Here is a 14,141-nt window from a genome sequence, read left to right as displayed (position 1 = left end):
TCCTTGGGGCCTTTGATCCTCTCCCATTTCTTCACGTGGTTGCTTCTTTCCATCCTTTGGCTATCACCTCTGTAAGGATGTCTTCCTCAACCATTCCAGCTACCTTTGCCTCCCACCCTCATCTTATATCATATCTGCCATATTTTTTTCATACATTATCATAGTCTAATATGATCTTTCCTTATACTCGCATTTCCTTCACTTGTATGTCAGGACCTCATCTGTCTTGTTCCCTGATGTACCCCTAGAGCCTAAAGTGAGGTCTAGGTGCCAAACAAAGATTTGGAGAAAATATAAATGCAGGGCAGGGAGAATCCCAGATCAGGAGGCTGGAGGCTCTATCACCCCTCAGGGTGTTCAAAACGCCAGCCAAGGGGCTTCTCGGCACTTTGGAAACATTAAACTCAGCATGGCTCAGCTTAATACCAGGGTGCAAGTCCTATGTGCCTCAGACAAGAGGCTTCTCCTTGCAGCGGGCTCTGAGAACATCAGGGGGGACACCGAGGCATGACTGTAGGGGAAGCCAAGTGATGGACGGTGGCTGAGTGATGGAAATTCTTCAGAAGAAGACTTCAGATACAGAGTTCTCAAGGGTGAGAGATTCCCTTCAACAGAGTTCAGGACCTGGCCAACAATTAATCAACCAGGCTTAAGACCATGGCATCTTGAGTCATCAGGATGGGGAGGTACCCGTGGAGGGGATTCCTAGACTCCTGAGTGCCCACAGCTGGAGGTGGGAGATAACCAGAGCCAGAAAAGAGGACTGAGAAGGAATATTATGAAAAGATGAAGACAGGGAGAAGGTGTCGTCTCAGAAGAAGATGACAGAGGAGTCAAGGGACAAGAGGGCAGGCCAGTGGATGGCAGAGGGTGGCAGTGATGGCAGTCAGCAGTGCCTGATGCTGGAGATGTCAGGAAGGATAAGGCTGTGCATTAGCTGAGCGAGCATGGGCAAGTCTCCTAACCTCTCCGGGCCTTTGTAAGGGGTAACATTATCACTCACAGTAATAGCAGGAGGGTCTCTGAGGACACCGGAGCCCTTCTCCTGGAACTGGTTGGTGGGCGGGGGGTGGGGGGGCTCTTTTAACTCAGCTGCTGCCCTTCTCAACCACTAGAGGATGTCTCAGAATCAGCTACAAAACTGTGGCTGGGTTTCCACTGGGCAGTTGAGCAGGTAAGTGGACTCTGTTGTGAATTGGATTCAGTGAAATAACCCGCAGCTATTTCTTAGGGGCTGGCCATATATAAAGGGGGTCCAAGTAGACCCTGTGTCTATTTGTCAAACACAGAGTGATCCCCTGCTGGGTTCCGGGCTTATGTTGAGCTCTCAGGATAAAAGAAACATGAGACCCAGTGGTAGTAAAAAGTGGAAAGAGCAGGCCAGCTCAGTGCTCACACTCCGGCGCCCAGGGCTCCAATGGAAGTGGCAGTGTTTCTCGCCAGCTGGCCCCGCGGGGCTTGCTTAGGGAAGCGGGGCATGGAGGTCTTGTGAGAACACAGTCACCTCTGGGGACAGACTGCTCTGCACCTTTTCTCTTGGAGGCCAAACCTGGGTGCCCCCCCAGCCAAAGTAAGGGGTACAGAGGAGCCAGGCAAGGCTCCCCAAGGATTGTGGACTGTAGCCCATCACCCTACCTGCTCCTCTTTGCTGTGGAGGCCTGGTTAGAGGGTGAGGAGGCATCAGGAATACATATAAACCCATCCACTCTCCAGCCCATGGCATTTGTCTTGGATCTCTGATGTCGGCAACCTCCATCCACGTCAGGAGAACATACCATTCATTTGAGGATAACAACAAATGCAGAGGGCAGCCATGCACCTCTGGTCAGGGTACTTGCTGTCTCTTGGCCTTTGTCACCTTCCAAGAGCTGGGGGACTTCAGAAGTTGAGGGAAGGGACCGCCGCCTGGGGCTGAGATAAGAGTTAAGAGGCCAGTTGATTTTCTGTCTGGAAGATCTGTCCACGGGTGTTAGTTGGGTATTAAAGTCTCCTACTATTATTGTGTTCACACATCATTGTAAATCAGCTGGACTTCAAGTTAAAACAAAGAGGCTGGCTATGTGGCCAGCAACTTAGTCCGTTCTGCTGGAAGCCTCCAGACCTCTGTTTACTGATGAAGAAACTGAGGTCCAGACGTGGAAGTGACTGGCCCAAGGCTGCTGGTGAACCAGGGATGGGACCACAGCTCAGGGCTCCCAGTGACCAAAAAGAATGCTCAAATTGATCTGACATTGCTCTTAAAAATCACCCAGAGCCCTGATTTTCAAAAAGCAGACTCTAGAGACACACCACACACCTCCTAAATTAGAACATCTGAGGCAGAGCAGGGGCCAGGGACTCTGAAGTTTGAAACTCAAGAACAGCCCTGATGGTGCTTCGTCGGATGGGCCAGTGTGCACCTCTCTGCCGGGTGAGACCCGTGTGCTGGGTTTTCTCCACTTGCTTCCCAGGTCTCTCCCCTTTTCCATCCTGGACCCTCACCCTCTGGCTCTTCAGAGGGTTTGGCTGATGGGAGGCAGAGGCAGGGGAGGGAGGGTGGGGTTTACCGCACATGCTCCCTCCCAGCTGGGCAACAGCCGGTCAAGGCTACGGCTCCACCCAGCCGCCCTCCCTTAGACCTCCTCCCCCGTCATCCCTTCAGAACTGGCAGCAGTAACAGCTCCCCTCCGTTCCTAGCCCTGGGGCAACTGACCACCCTTGGGACAGTCTCCCCAGCCCTGCCCACACCTGTGTCCTCCATCCCTTCATCCCACTGTCTTCGATGTAATCCCCTGACACACCATTGAGTTCCACGCAGCCCTCAATTTGTCAAAGTACAGTCCTCCTCAACCTACAGCCCCAGGGAGAAGGTTCTGGAATCTGATTGCGAAGGGTGTACAGAGGAAGGTCACCTCCCCAGCCTGTAGGAGTTTCCTGGACAGGGTGATTCCTGAGCTGAGCCTCACGGGGATGAGTGCGGCCGAGGAAGGGGAGGAGAGCTGGTGAGGGGCTGGCATCACACCAGGCAGAGGACCTGGACAGCACTGCAGACTTGCAGGAGCCCAAGAGAGCTGGGCATGAGGAGGAAAGAAAAGCGGGGTGACCAAGCTGGGGGAGGGTTAGTGAGCAGGTCCCAGCATGACCTCACTGGACTTCCCAAATTGGTGGAGGGCAAGTTCTGACAACTGCACCCTGCCAGTCGGAAGGATACACCTGCAAGGGGAAAATGACGCTACAGATCTCCTTTCGAGGAATCAGAAGATGCTGGCAGTTCATGCCCAGCTGCCTTGCGTGAGCCTGGTTCCCTTAACCATGACGCTGGGTGACAACCCCTCCAGACCCCCCTCCCAGACACATAGGGAAGACTCGTGAATGTGAAAGCGCTTTGCAAACTATAAGCTGGACCCACGGGAACAATGATGACCATTATTTAGGCAAAAGAAACGAATGGGGCTGTCGGGCTCTCCCGGAAATGAAGGCTTCCTCGGCACCCTGAGCTTTCTCCGATGCTGTGGCCTCCCCTGACTGAATCACCAGATCTCCAGCTGCTCCCCAGACAGACAGACGCCTGCCAATGTCTCCAGCAGCCCCGGACTCCCAGGGCAGCTGCACCACGGTTCCCCAGCAGCAGTGGAAGGTGCTGAAAATCTATTTTCAGGCTCTCTGATTAGGTGATGACAGCTCTGGTTTTAGCCGATTAAATACCATTTTCATTCACATCTATCAGGCCCAGAAGTGGAGGCATTTGTTTTAGGAGGACTTCCTCCTTGGGTTTCTGTCTCCTCCACCTTCACGCTTCCACCAGGGCTGGATGGTCATTAGCCGCGCAGGTGTTCAGGCTCTACCGGGGCTAGACGCCGCAGTCCGAGGACAAGTCCTGACCCCTACAGTCTAGAGTCTCTGAGGAGACAGAGACATTGACAGTTCCCCTAACAGTACTGAGCTCTTTCTCACCAGGCTGCTCCCTGCCCTCAGGAAGTTTCTTTTCCAGTGTGTGAAAACAGACAAGGGAAATCCGATTGTTAAGCCATGTGCTAAGGGCTACAAATGATGCCCCACAAAGGGCAGCAGGTTGGGGGTTGGATGATCACACTGAAGCCATGTGCAAATGCTCCGGCTGATGACCCACCCCCTCTCAGAGGTGCTTGCTGCAAAACAGGGCACTGGAGACCACGAACTCTAGCCAGACAGGCTGTATTGGAAGCCTCAGTCTTCCCATCTGCAAAATACGATGCTAATAAGAAAAGCTGTTGCTTTCCAGAGCTGTGAGAAGAAGGAGCTGGCAATGGGCTAATTCGTGGATACACTTTGCACAGTGCCTGGTTCAGAGCAGATGGTGGTCACTATCCTATCCAGGTGTCAGGCATCCCTTTGTAAGCTCGGGAAGTTGGGTACATTGCCTCTAGGTAACATCCTGAAATCAAGGCCTGGATATGCTTCTAGAGTTAGACCCAGAGGCCTCCAGGTGTCAGTGACCAAGCACCCAGGGAACATGACTCTTCTCCCAGCCGGGAAGCAAAGGCGGCCCCCGATCAGAATCTGAACAAAAGGAAAGAATGGATGTAAAACCTCAGAGGTACCTGGCTGAGGGTTTTATCTAATTTCATTTTCCCAAAGATAAGCATTATTCCCATTTTACAGCTGGACTAACTGAGGCTCTGAGAGATCAGCCCCTAACCAGAAGCCAGCCAGCTGGTGTCTGTCTGCCTCCCAAAGCCCATACTTTGGAGGGAAAAAAATCTGACCCTGCTGCAAGGATGCTGGTGCAAAGCAGGCATTTGAGGGGCTTCAGATGCACAGCTTTGTGCCAGGTGCTGCATCATCTCATCTGTCCTCGGGAGACACTGGAGAAGTTTGGGCTATTATGATGGCCTACATTTTACCACTGAGAGATGGCGGCTTCCACACTTCTGGAACTTGTAGAAGCCACACGGTGGCTGCTGAACCAAGAAGCACCCTGAAGCCAGAGCCCAGAGCTTAGCCATCTGCTTGCCACTCATTGAAATATGGGGCTGGAGGAGGGAGGAGCAGGAGGAGGAGGAAGGTGCAGCCGGCACCTCTCTGCCCTGCCCCACCCCACCACCCCCACCTCGTGGGTGACTCCCATGCCAGGCCATTGCGAGGTCAGGGATGCAATGGTGGGTGACACATCGTCCCATATGGGTGATGCACTGGCAAAGTGGCGTGAGTTGAAGGCTAGGATGAACTGTGCGACAATGCCCAAGCCACGTGCTTTGACGCAAGACTGTGGAAACTGGCCAACAGTGACCTTCTCAACCGAGTTACATCCATTACAGAATCATTCAGCTCCACAATATATAATGATCTAATCTACCTAAACTAACATTTCCAGTTAGTGCACACCCTCCCCTACCCGATATGTTCTTTTGGGTACCTTTAGTGGTCTCAGAGATGGGCCATCCGTTGCCTTGTGGGTATGGATGCATCACTGTGAATTAGGACCTGGTGAGGCACCCGGAGCCTCTGGCCAGGGACTCACCTTCCAGTGTCAGGAGAAGAGGAGACAATCCCATCCCTGCAAGTGTCTCTGAGCTATTCAATCTTGGGGTCTTTCTCCTGAGTGAACCTTCAGGCAGATTCGTGCCCACTCCTGCTGACCTGTGGGTTGACATAAATGCAAATTTTGGAAACCCTATTATTGATCTCAGTAAGACAGAAATGTGTGTTGGTGGCGGGGGGATTGTATTAACTGGAAGGTTGTTTAGAAAAATTAGACCATTTGCTATCACTGTGTTGAATAATTCCATAGCGCTGGTACCTCTGGTTGTCTGCACCGGACATGGGCAGCTCTCCTGGGCTGGTTCTGATAAAGCACTGGGGCCAGATTGGGGCTGTTACAGTAGTGAAACCAGAGTCCATTAGATGGGGGAACTCTCACACCTCGGTAGTCTGTAAGCAAACCCAACCCAAGCCAGGTCACTGAACTAGAACCTGAAAAAATGAAACTGAAGGACAGCCAATTACAAACAGCCAATGAGGCTCTCCCAAGCCAGGCAAGCTCTTCAGTTCTAACCAATCAAATCACTGCTTTGCTTTCCTTCCCTGTCTTCTCTATATAAACCTTGCCTTAGCTCTTGTCAGTAGAGCGCTCCCTACCATCTTGGGTTTCAGCTGCCTAACTCACATTGATGTATGCTCAAATAAACTCTTGAAAAAAAATGTTAACATGCCTCAGTTTTCCTTTTCGCAGGGCTCTGAGTCACTAGTCACCTATGCGGCTCTCAGTTCAGACACCACTAGCCCTTCGGCCTGGGTAATTCTTTGGAAGCTATTTAGCAGCTTCTCTGGCCTCTACCCACCAGATTCCAGGAGCACACCACACCATCTCCCCATTGTGTCCCTAGATGTTGCAAATGTCCCCTGAGGCCCAAATCACCCCTGGTTGAGAACCACAGGTGTATGCAAATGCTCTACTTCTGTCCTGCAGAAATACACTTTCACCTGGTGACGATTTGGGGTGGAGCATCACACGGAGGATGTTAGAGCTGGAGGCCTCGTTTCCCAGGGCTGCCTTAATAGACTATCACAAATGATGCCTTAAAACCACAGGGATTTATTGTCTCACAGTGGTGGAGGCTGGGAGTCTGAAATTGAGGTGTTTCGGGGCCACGCTCCCTCTGAGGGCTTTCAGGGAGGACCCTTCCTTGTTTTCCTGGCTTCCAGTGGTGGCCAGCCACACTTGGCTTTCTTGGCATATAGACATATCACTCCAATCTCTGCCTCTGTCACCACGTGGCCTTCTCCCCTGTGTGTGTCTGTGTCTCTTCTCTTAAGGACACCAGTCATATCAGATTAAGGCCCACCTACTCCAGTATGAGCTCAGACAGTTACATCTGCAACACCCTTATCTCCAAAAGAGTAGCATTCTGAGGTTCTAGAAAGGACATGAATCTGGGGCGGGGGGCACTATTTAACTCAGTACAAGGCCTTGCAAAATACAGTGGCGTCCCTCCTCTTCTTTGCAGTGGGAAAACAGAGGTCTGAAAAATCGGGTGACTTCTCTCAGGTGCCAGTGTCAGACAGAGGGTACCTGTCTAGGGTTCCTGACACCACCCTGGGCCTCCAAAGGTATGCGGAACAGCTGGGACCAAAGCCTTGTTCACGGGAGCCCACAGCTAGCTCACTGCTCAGGCCCCTGGGCCCCGCCCGCACACCTGCTCTTCGCGCCCAAGGGACCTCCTGGGACGGCCTCACCACGTCCCCTCTGGCTCTGCCCTCCCCACGTCCCCTCTGGCTCTGCCCTCCGAGGAATCTCTCAGTTCTTCCTACTGCCAGTCGGACCCAGTCTCCAAAGGAGACAAGCCTTGTTGGTTATTTTTTCGCCCCTTCAAAAAAATAAATTCATAAATGGTCCTTGGCAAGCTGTTTACTACCTGGCTTTAATGGCCTGTTTATTACCTTGAGCCTGCGTCTGTTAACACGCCCCCTCGCCATTTTCCCTCATTAACTGTCAATTTGGAGGCCAGTTTTGGCATTAACCATGCCTGGGCCTAAATGGCTGTGGACAGTTGAGTTTATGACCGAGCCCTGTCTTGAAAACGCGGGGCCTGTCGTCAAAGGAGGGCGGCCAGCCGAGGGGTCTCAGCATCGGGCAGCAGGGGAGCTACTGACAGAAGGCGAGGCCAGTGGGGATTTGGGCTCCTGATTCACAGGGACACCCAGGCTCCAGAGGTGAACAGCCCCTCTTCGGAAGCTGAGGAACAGCATACTTAGAAGGAAGTTTTATTTTGAAAAGATATCGAAAATAATCTCTGATACGGAAAATCTACACTCCTATGAATGCAGAAAAGCAAATACCTCTTTGGAAAAGAGCCCTGATGGACCAGCACTGGAGCTGAGACCCATCTCCAGCTTCCCACCCCTTTGTCCCCATCCACGCTGTCCCCAGCTTTGCTGGGAGCAGAGGATACGGAGATGAATGAGTGATGGGCCCTGCCCCCAAGAGCTCCCGCCCAAGGAGGGAGATGGATGCACCCACAGGTCATGATAAGCCATGAGCCAAGGGAGCCCAGGGGAGCTCAGGGCCTGGGGGGCCGAGCAGGGGTGGGGGGCTGCGCAATGAACGCCTCAGGACTGGCCAGTGGCGGTTCCGCAGAGGGGCGGAAGGATGGGTCGTTCATCACAGGCAAAGAGAATCGCAGAGATGCGGAGGAGGTCTGGGATTGCTGTCACACTTACAACCCTCCGTGGGCGGAGACGAAAGTCCAAATTGTCAGGCGTGGGATCAGAGCCCTCTGCTGCTTCCCGGTGTCCCCCGCTGCCCGCTGAGTTCCAGCTGCGATCTCTCTCTAGTGGCTTTAACAGTTGTCCCAGAATTCAGAACCAGAATCTCAGAATGCGACCTTATTTGGAAATAAGGCCTTGGAGACGTAATTCGTGAAGATGAGGCCATATTGAAGTAGGATGGGACTTAAATCCAATGACTAGTTCCTTACAAGAAGAAGAGAGGACACACAGAGACACAGGAAGGCCTTATGACGACAGAGGCAGAGGATGGAGTGATGCAGCTACAAACCCAGGACCACCAAGGCCTGCTGGCAGCCACCGGAGGCCAGGAGGAGGCAGGGTCCCAGAGCCCACAGAGGGAGCAGGGCCCCTCGACACCTTGATTTCAGACTTCCAGCCTCCAGGACTGTGAGAAAATACATTCCTATAGTTCTAAGCCACCCGGTTTGTGGTACTTTGTTACGGTAGCCCTGGGGGACCATACACCATCCTTCCCGTCCTTCACTCTGTAGCTCACTTCTCAGGGCCCTTCCAAACCTGCTTTGTTGTTCAAAGATCTGGCCAAGGAGCTCTGGGTTAAGAAGGCTAGCAGAATACACACTTCTTTGTTTTTTAATTGAGTTGAGTTGATTTACAATGCTGTGTTAGTTTCTGATGTACAGCACAGTGATTCAGTTACATGTGTATATTATATATATATATATATATATATATATATGCTTTTTCATTGTAGGTTATAACAATATATTGAATACAGTTCCCTGTACTTTACAGTAGGACTTTGTTGTTTATCTATTTTATATACAGTAGTTAGTATCTGCAAATTCCAAACTCCCAATTTATCCCTTCCCCCCATCTTTGGTAACTGTAAGTATTCTATGTCTATGAGTCCGTTTCCGTTATGCAAATAAGTCCTTTTGTGTTATTTTTTAAGATTCCACATATAAGAGATATCGTATGATGTCTTTCTCTGACTTGTTTTACTTAGTATGGTCATCTCCAGGTCCATCCATGTTGCTGCAAACAGCATTATTTCATTCCTTTTTATGGCTGAGTAATATTTAATTGTATATATACCACAACTTCTTTATTCATTCATGAACACACACTTCTACTTTCACTGCCTTAAAAAAAATCCACCCAGTTACAATTAAGGGATTTTTAAAGATGTTTCCACTCCAATGGGAGGAAAGGAGAGAAGAAAACCAGGAAAGCTGAGTCTCACTGCACTAACCTGGCCGGCAGTCCCCTCGGCCTGATGCACGATCTCCCAGGGGGGCTCCAGAGCAGGCCATGGAGGGTGTCATCCCTAAGATCCACACCATCAAGGGCCTGTGTGGTGAGCCCGGCCTGCTTCCCACTTGTTCCTGACCATGAGCAGAAGGGATTCCTGCTCTCCCAGGCGGGGTCCAGGTCCAGCTGAGACACTCATCACCCTGTGCTGTTCAGCTTTGACCTACTCCTGAGCATGTGCACAGGAAATACAGTGCGGACCCTTGTCCACCCCATACCTGGGTCACATGGCAGCCCCTGCAGATGCCCCACGGGGGTGCCCTTGCCCCAACTTCCCCTCCAGGTTGCTGGCAGGGAAGCTGAAGTGAGGGGGTCCCCAAGACAGTGCCCAGCCATGGCCAGCACATCACCCTGCTTGCCCAGCCAGGTTCAAAATTAAACAATATGTTGGGGTGATACCTACACAGTAGGAAAGCTCACCACATGGTAGGGAGAGAATCTTCAGGCTTGGGGAGGGAGGCGGGCACAACTGAGAACTGTACACGGGACCTCCCTCAAAAGCAGCCCTTCTTCAGTTTTAAGATCCACACAAGCCACCTGGCTCCACAGGTCTGGGAGGGGCCGGAGATGCTGCCGTTCAGACTAGCTCCCAGGTGAGGCTGATGCTGGTCAGGGGACCTCGCTGAGCACCAAGGCTCTGAGATACAGGTAAAATTCAATTTCTCAGCCTGAATAGGAGTAAATGGGTCCTCATTTTCTTTAAACTAGATGTATACATTTTATGCTCTTTAGTATATTTGCTGTCTCAGAATTAAAAAAAAAAAAAGCCTTCTCCTTACCCATCTCTCACCATGCAAGTCTCAACTGTGCTCCGGGGGCACTTCCTCCAACACCTGCAGGGACCAGGCAGGTGACATTCCCCCACTGAAGCCATATACATACCAGCTGTAAAGAGAGGACTAATTGTTACCCACAGGAATGTGAGCCCAGGACGGCCAGATCTAGCTTTCCAAGAGAAGCCAGATATTCAGATTTTTGTGTAAAGTCTAATTTCCCCCCCACAGGACATCATGGATTGGCAGGGATCTGTGTCACCGAGGCTCTGACCCAGATGACGACTGAGCTGTTCATATGACCCCCAGGCACATGTAAGGTCCTCAGCAAAGGGGCTTGTCTGTGATCTGGATGGTCCTGGCATCAACAAGGGCGATAACCATCGTAGACAGTTGGACCCCAGCTCCTCTGCGCCAGGCATCGCGCCAGTTGCTTTACATGTATTAACTTACTGAATCCTCACAAAACGTGTGCCAGGCACAGTGCTAAGCTCTGTAGGTATTTTTATCTGACAAAATCCTTGCCAAAAATGCTCAGAAGCTGATGTTTGCCCCTGTTTTACAAATGAGAACCACTGAGTCTCAGAACAGTCACTGGCCTGAGGTTCCAAAGCTAGGAGGCGATAAGGCTTGAGTCCGGGATGTCCGCCCAAGGTCAGGTTCCCAAGCACTGCCAAGTGACACACAGCCACTCCCCACAACCACTATGCTCAGCTGACCGGCAGGTCTATGGAAAATGGATGATTCCTACTCCAACAAGCCTTATGACCCGGGGTGAGACACACAACTTTCCTCTAGCTTCCGTTTTCAAATCTGCAAAATGGGCTTAACAACAGTGCCTGGGTCCTAGGGATGAAATGAAGATGAAACTGGAGAAAGTAGGCAGTTTATGTAGCTCAGTCCCTGGGCACAGAGCTGGCCAAATGGTAGCAAGTTTCTTTACTGTGATTGTTAGCTTTGCTGATATTAATTTTTACCATGACCACAGCCTGTAATTCCAAAGCTGTCCCTTCCATCTCTAACAGCGCTCATGTCTGCGTGCATTGGGATGTATTCACTTGCAACTCCATTTGGGATTTGGAAATCAGTATATCCAGGGAGACTGCCGGTTAAATGTTGATGGAGAGTGAAAAGGGAAAATCATGGAGGAGAGTAGGACCGGGGCGGGGGGTGGGGGGGAGCCCTGACACCGCAGCAAGCAGTGTGTTGTCCTGTCTCCCCAAGGAGGAGGAGTCCACAGAACTTGGCTGAGGGCCTTCAGTGAGCCAGTCTTCAGGCCACCCAATGGACACAGGTCATATCCTCACATCCTCGGGGGAAGGAGTTGTAACGTCATTTTTACAGAACAAGAACCTGATGCTTAGTGTTCTCAACTTGCCTCAGGTCACCCTGCTGGCCCCAGGCATTAACGACCCTCGGTCTGACCATCTCAGCTGGCACGCTGTACTGCTGGGGTTTGTAAAAGCTTCTGCCATGGCGCTGGCGGCGCTCATTTGCCACTTCTCATCCTTTGCCCTTGAGGGTTCTGAGCTCACTGTACGACCCAGCTCCAGAAGTTGATAACTCATTGCTGGGAAGGGACCCCACCCACCTAGTGATAAAAATCACCTTTTGTTTCTAAAATACTCTGTCCATATGTTAATTCCACTAATTTAATTATTCTAGGAGGCATAAGAAAAGAATTTTTATTTTCCTATTTACAAAACAGTTCGGCTTATCTCAGGTAAGCCACTCAGCCACACTCCATCCTCCCCTGACTCTCCAGTCTGTTACCTGCAGTCTCTCGGGAAGCAGATTCTGTTGCCCCCACTTCAAAGGCTTCTTCAAAGCAGAAGTGACCCATTTCTTCCAGGAAGCGGACTCCTGCAAAATTCTTTTTTTTTCAGCTTTCTCCTAGCTCAAAACTCAGAGACCACCAAAAGGCAGAAGTACTACTCTGCCTATGCCTTGGGGGGTGGGAGGTCCCTTTTTAATATCAGAATTGTTTCTGTAGGCTCGTTTGTTTTTTCTCATCGGATTACCGGAATTGTTCACCCATCCCGGATGGTAATCCTTTGTTTGGTAAAGTGTTGCCATCCTTCTAGTTTGCAGTTGGTTTGTTAGTTGAAGATGAATTTGAACAACAGACTTTGATTTTGATTTATCAATTTTTCTTGTGATTGTCCTTCTTCAGTCCTGATTAGAAAATTCTTCCTTACCTGGAGGTCATAAGAATATTCTCCTATATAATCTTTTAAAAGCTTTTTTTTTTTTAAACTGGGCCTTTCTTATTTACATATGTATCTGGATCTAGTTTTTGAAAATGACAGGGTGAGGTAGGGACCCATTTTTTATTTTTCCCCCTGTGGATACCAGTGGCCCCGGCATCTTCTACAGACTAGTTCTTCCTCTTGCTGGTGGCCCCAAATGCTGCTGCAGTCAGGTATCAGCTTACCAGATGGGTTTGTTTCTGAGTTTTTTATTCTGCTTCATGAGTCAGTTTCTCTGTGCCAATAACACATCGCCGTAATCCACATAACTCAATAATAACTCTCAACAACTTCTGGGCAAATCGCCTCATTCGGTACTTTTTCAGGAATGTCTTGGCTATTCTTGGGCCTTTGTTCTTCCATATAAATCTTAGAATCAGCTTGTTCAGTTCCTTTAAAAATCCAGTTGGGATTTTGATTGGCGTTGGATTAAGCCTATGGCTCAATTTAGGGACACTTGAGACCTTCAGCATATCAAGTCTTCCTGGCCATGAACTGAAAATATTTCTCCGTTTATTTATGACCTCTTTTATATACTTTTCTCTGTAGACGTCTTCCACATTTAAAAAATAATTATCCTTAGGTGTCTTATGCCTTTTTTCTGTTGCTGTTATAAATGGAATCATTTTTGAAACTACATTTTCTAATTGCTTGGTGCTGGCATATAGAAATGCAATTCACTTTTTTATTATTGACTTGATAGCTAGTTAGCTGAATTCTCATGAATCTTCATAATCTATAGGTCCTGTTGCATTTCCTATGTAAATAACCACATCAGCCGTGAATAATGACAGTTTTAGTTCTTCTTTCCCAATTATCATATCTTTTACACCTTTTTCTGGCTTTATTGCACTACTTAGGACCTCTGGGGCAACTGTGGTGACAGAAGGCACGCTTGTCTTATGTCTGATTTCTAAGGAAAAGCTTCTAATTTACCACCATCGAGAATGGTGATTTTGGTACATACCTTTACCTTGTCAAAGAAGCTTTTTTCCAGTTCTATTTTGGTAAATATTTTTGTGTTTGTGTAACTGATTGAATACAAGTGGATGTGAAATTTTCCAAAATCTTATCTCAACACATATTGGGATAATGTATTTACACTCAATCTGTTAAAGTAGTGAGTATCTATAATTTTTCCCAATATTAAATCACCTTTGCATTTGGGGGATTAAACCCAATTCAGTTCTCCTGCATTATCTTTTTAATACGTTGCCAGATTCAGTTTGGCAATATTTTAGGTAAGACTTTTGCATTCCTGTTATAAATGAATGAGGCTGACCTAGAATACGCCTTTCTCATACTGTCCCTGAATGATTTTGATATCAAGGTAATCATAGAATGGGTTAGGTATTTTCTCTTAATCTCTGGAAAATTTTGTGTAAGATTGAAAAAGTTTGGCTAAACTTCCATTTAAAAAAAAAAAAAGCTGGGATCTGACACTTTTTTCCTGTAGGAAAATAGTTAACCTTTTATTCATTTTTTAAATGTTTGTAAGAAAATTAGGGCTTTTTAATCCTTTCTGAATCAATTTTGGAGTTACATTTAAGAATGCAAATTACTGGCAAAAAAGATTTTTATAAAAATTTTCTTAAATCTT

The 14,141-nt window shown here is 49.0% G+C and overlaps 1 long non-coding RNA gene across 1 annotated transcript; it reads right to left on the bottom strand.

Moving 5' to 3' along the window:
* Window positions 1–1,761: 1,761 nt before the first annotated feature.
* LOC140697185 (uncharacterized) lies at window positions 1,762–8,274 on the bottom strand. The gene is made up of 3 exons (XR_012074034.1): window positions 8,179–8,274; window positions 5,480–5,598; window positions 1,762–1,911 (listed from the first exon to the last, which is right to left on the bottom strand). It is a non-coding gene; the product is annotated as an uncharacterized lncRNA (long non-coding RNA).
* Window positions 8,275–14,141: the final 5,867 nt, after the last annotated feature.

Source organism: Vicugna pacos, chromosome 6 (genome assembly GCF_048564905.1).
Source record: "Vicugna pacos chromosome 6, VicPac4, whole genome shotgun sequence".
NCBI classification, from domain to species: domain Eukaryota; kingdom Metazoa; phylum Chordata; class Mammalia; order Artiodactyla; family Camelidae; genus Vicugna; species Vicugna pacos.
Note: the sequence above shows the minus strand (reverse complement) of the source record. Positions and strands in the feature narration are given on the sequence as shown.